Raw genomic sequence first — 5,525 nt, forward strand, 5'->3', positions numbered from 1 at the left:
CAACTTCCAGGTGAGTTGAAGAAAGGTCATGCTTCCTCTCATCCAGGACTTCAGCAAAACTTGTTAACCATCTTTGAAGTTTCTGTGAAACTGAAGCTTGTGAAACTGAGCACTAATAGACATATAGGAACAGCACTTGTAGTTCTCGATTCATGGTGGTTTTAAGATTACATCTTAATACTCTCTTCAGTCTTTATTCAAAATGTCAAATATATAAAAAAGAATCAACTTGAAAATTTCTTTATCTCTTAATTTTCAGTATATTATCAGTCTCTATGCATTGGACTACTTTACAATGTTTTACAGTATAAAAACATCTGTGCATGTATATATATATGTCTTTCCTTTTACATCTCCTCAATATTACGTTTTTGGGTTTGTTGTTTGTTTGTTTTGATGATGTTGGGGGTCAAATCCAAGGCCCTGTAACATGTTTTTTTTAAAAAAACTCTCTATCACTGAGCTACACCCCATGCCCTTCTTCTTTATATTAAAATTAAGGCATTATACTATTTTTATAATCATGTGTATTAAAGAATATATCTTCTACAAATTTTGTTTCAGGTTGGTGAAATGTCTGTTATAAAAAGGGAGCTTTACATCTTACGGGTTTGAGAGTCTATACTCCAACCATCCCCTTCCATGTGTGGACTCTTCACCACTCCTCTCTCCCACCCCCCACCCCCCCGCAGCCCTGACACTTAAACAGGAAGAAATGGTCAGGAACAAGAAATATTAGTAGCTAGGCCCATGAAATGAATTTTATTCTGATTAATAATTTTTTAAAGATAGTTGAAAGCTGAGAATTCTTATGTGATGTGGCTATTAGTATTATCAAATGCATATATTTAGTTATTTAATTCATAAAGTATTATTAAGTCCCTACTAAGTTCAAGGCATTTTGCTGTTAAATAGATAATGTCCACATAGCACCCCAATAATTGTACACTAAAGAAAATCTCTGTGTAGGGCAGGGCTACAGTGGATGTTTAATAGAGATGACACAATTATCTGAGTGAAAGTGTCAACTGGATATTTTGGAAGCATTTAATTTGTTTTCTGTCCATATTGAGCAGGTTAGGTTCCAACAAGCCAAATTAAAGTAGATATGCAAGAAAAAAAAAACTAAAACTTTTTTAAAAAGTTCACATTAGATATATAAAATACTAAGATCCTCATTATTTCTTTTTTAAATTTTTTTATGTTTTAATTAGTTATACATAACAGCAGAATGCACTCTGATATATCATACATAAAAACGGCATAATCTCTCATTTTTCTGATTGCACATGTTGTAGAATCACATTGGTCATGCAGTCACATGTATACATGAGATAATAATGTCTGTTTCATTCTACTATCCTTCTTCTCCCCATGTCCCCTCCCCTCCCTTCACTTTCCTCTTCCTAATCAGAGTCCCATATCAGAGAAAACATTCGGCCTTTGTTTTTAGGGGGATTCGCTTATCTCACTTAGATTCTCATTATTTCTGACCCAAATTTAAGAATCGGAATTACATGACTGTTAAATTAATACAGACTTAAAAGGCCTTTTTCATAACTATCTGCAATCAAATTTTTCATAGTAAATTTAGTAATAGAAAGTGGTGGTCCTCTGCAGTTGTTAGAAACATTAAATTTTTCTACAGAGATGCCCCATCCCCTGCCCCTTTTGTAATAGCAAAAGGCAAAACAGCTTAGGAGGGCTAGTTACTTAACAACCCAGCACCTGGATTTCCTTGTACGGAAACATTTACCTTATAAATTAAATGAAGTCGTTCATGTTATGATCTTAGAAAAGGTGACCAGCATACATAGTAAGAGACACAAGGCAAATAATAGTTGTTATCAGTTCTCTTTTCCATACCAGAAACATGGAACCCGTTCATGGGAGCAATTGCCTAGTGCTAGAAGAACTGCCTTGACCTGACTGCACAACAAATTACTTGCTTAGTGCTTTTATGTTTTAAGAGACACCAACCAGTCCTAGCACCATTAAGAGTGTCTGACAGCCTGGCAATCTTGGGATGTTCCTAACTAAACTATGATTTGATTGATCTAGTTAGAAAAACTGAAGATCTGTACAGACATTGGCTATTAGAGTTTGTTACCCAGCAACATATTGAAGTTCCTGAAGAAATTTTGAATGCTCTCATTAACAAAAACAACTTCCTGATAGACAGCTATTGACCCAAGAACTCATGATCCTCTGACCCAGAAAAAAAAATGCAGGTGAGAACTGATTAGATGGCAAGATACCAAGAAAACTTGTTTTGCAACCTATCAGTGAAGTGAATGAGTGGTGGATAAAAACAATATGTTTTGTTTTTTTTTAACTCTCTATCACTGACCTACACCCATGCCCTTCTTCTTTATATTAAAATTAAGGCATTATATTGTTTTTATAATCATGTATATTATAGAATATGTACTATAGAATAATCTTCTACAAATTTTATTTCACTGTTAGTCTTAAGACATGTGTTATCTGGGGAGACCAGGAAGATCAGGACCTCTGTATTTCATAGGTGGTTCTTGTCATAGAAAGGAAATGCCACTCCAGATTGACTTTCGGGGCATGCTGGCCCATTACTCAGAATGGAGGCTACGTTTGTCTTCCTTCCTTCTAGGCTTTCCACAGTATTGTGTGACATTCAAATACAAGGAGGTTTTACATTACATCATTTAATCCCTGTAACTATCCAACAAGGATGCTATTCTCATTAAAATCACCCTCTTTGTAGACAAACATAAATCTGGAGAAATAAATTGCTTATGGTCACAACATTGAAAAGTGACACTCAAATAGGCTGTCTTGTTCAGATTCCATGCTCTTGGCCTCTGTGTTACTCTATTTCCTAGGAACCAATTACAACAAAATGTTTGTTTAGGGCTTTGGCATTCACAAAGCTCTGAACCCCACAGCTACTAGGACACACCTTATTTCATCACCATCCCCATTACATAGAGCAGGAAACTGATCAAAACATATGCAAGTGGGGCTGGGGATGTGGCTCAAGCGGTAGCGCGCTCGCCTGGCATGCGTGCGGCCCGGGTTCGATCCTCAGCACCACATACAGACAAAGATGTTGTGTCCGCCAAATACTGAAAAATAAATATTAAAAAAAAATTCTCTCTCTCTCCCTCTTTCTCACTCTCTCTCACTCTTTCTAAAAAAAAAAAAAAAAAAAAAAAAACATATGCAAGTGATTTCTCCAAGTTTATAAAATTAACTAGTGGAGCCAGTAATTGAAGCTCAGGTCTTCTGAATCTAAGTAGAATTTATAGCAGAAATATTCAAATAGCATGGGGTGAGCTCTATTAGGCTCAGAGCTTAAGGGGTACAGTTCTATGATAGAACTTAGCCTATTTTTGCCTTTGCTTTCTCTGCCCAAACAGCATGCAAAATCATGCTCTATTCATGCTTTTACATGATAGGATTATCTGATGATAGCCTGCATCCTGATTCCTTCATTTGTGCATTCTACATGACATGTAGGACCTGTATAATCTAGATTTGTCTTCTCTGATGAAATTAAATATTGGAGATAGCACATCTGAGTCTACGCAATATCCTTAAAGCAACATGTCAGTGCTACATGGAAATCCCCCCAGGTTTGATAAGCAAATACTATCTATCTAAGATGCCAAGCCCTAGAAAGAGATCAAAAGATGAAAACCTTCCATCACCCTTTGTTAGCAGAATGTTTGTGTCTCTCACAAATTTATACACTGAAATCTAACACCTAGTGTGATGATAATTAGACCATGAGGGTGAAGCCCTGAAGAGGGGATTAGTGTGTTTTTAAGAGGCCAAAGAAGCTGGGGATGGTGGAACACACCTGATCATACCATCAACTCAGGAGGCTGAGACAAGAAGCTCCCTAGGGCAAGTTCAAGATCAGCCTGGGCAACTGAGAGAGACCCTATCCCTATCTCAAAATAAAAAGGGGCTCAGTTGTAGGTGAGTGATAGAGGTCCCCTTGGTTCAATCCCAAGTGCCCAAAAAAAACAAAAAACAAACAAACAAAAATCCCATTATGCTCACTGCTCACCCTTTTCCCACCAAGTGAGAACATAATGAGAAGTTAAAAGTCTGCAACTCCAAAAAGGGCCCTCACCAAGAACCCAGCCCTGCTGACACTCTGATCTCAGATTTCTAACCTCCAGAACTGTGACAAATCAACGTCTGTATGCTTAATCCACAGACACTTAAGTCTATGGTATTTTGTTAGAGCAGCCCATACTAAGACACTCATGGAAGACAAACGTGCATTTTAGGGAAAAAGTCATTGTGAACTTACTGCGTGACTTTTATCTAGTAACCTAGTGCTTATTGTGCACTTCAGAAGGTCTGGAATGGCAAGGTAGCTGAACCTTTAGGGGACTGTGTAGTGTAAGAAAGGAAACAACCTCTATAGATCTCTGCCAAAGTTCACTGTTAGTCTTAAGACACGTGTTGTCTGGCCTCACCAGTCTGGCACGTGTTCTAAAGAAGCTTCCAGAGTTCAGGGGATGTCTTTAACCTGAAGACTCGGCTACTACAGGAAAAAGAGTTTGGGGATCAGTTACTTGAACCCATTTACCACATTTTCACAGGGCACTAAATATATCCCTCTGAAAAACTACTCTTTTTTTCCAGTCATAAAACATAACAAAATCCTTTGCCAATTTATTCCTCTAAGTTCACTTTTTAAATTTAATTTTAACTAGTGGATTTACTATTGATTTTTAATAAATATAGTCCAATGGTCTCTTGAGACAAAACTTCCTCAAAAGTATTTTCAACCATGAAGTAAAAAGTTATGTAACACTTTTTTCAACTACATAATAAATTGTTAACACCACCAAACTTTGTTTCCAATCTTGGAAATAAAAAATTTCAGAAGGGCCAATTATTTTGAGTGGATGGATGAATGAATAAATTTTAAAAAATATTTACTGAATTCCAGGTATGGTGCTAGGTACATGGAATACTTGGATTAATAATTAACCAGGACCCACCCTGGTCATCAATATGATTTCACAAACAGAAAAATAAATGTGAGCACCTGAGAAGTATTTCAAGCAGATAATTGGGGGGACAATTCCAAAATAGAAATTAGGAAACATTCTTTTTGTCCAATTCCAATTCCATTACTTTGTTTGCCTGGCAAGCTGGAGAGATTGAATTCTCCTACCATGAAAAGAAAGGAAGGGCAATTCACTCCAAACCAACCACACATGCAGAAACTATCAAATGTTCAGATAAATTGCAAGTTCATGTTAGATCCAGGTTGAAAAATTGAAAGGAAAAAATTAGTGCAATGTGATCTTCAATGCTTGATAACAATGCTTTGGAACTTAATAGATGAAAAGATAGTCAAGTCACATCTGCTGAATATATATATATATATATATATATATATATATATATATATATTCCCCAACAATCAGAAAAATGACTTAAACCCCAAAACATGGGGAGTCAAGACGTCGTGCAGGATGATGCTAAATCCTAAGAAAAACAGCTCATTAAGAATTTTG

This window comes from Marmota monax, unplaced genomic scaffold, assembly GCF_021218885.2.
Source record: "Marmota monax isolate L192 unplaced genomic scaffold, Marmota_monax_Labrador192_F-V1.1 WCK01_AAM20220418_F8-fsc00012, whole genome shotgun sequence".
NCBI classification, from domain to species: domain Eukaryota; kingdom Metazoa; phylum Chordata; class Mammalia; order Rodentia; family Sciuridae; genus Marmota; species Marmota monax.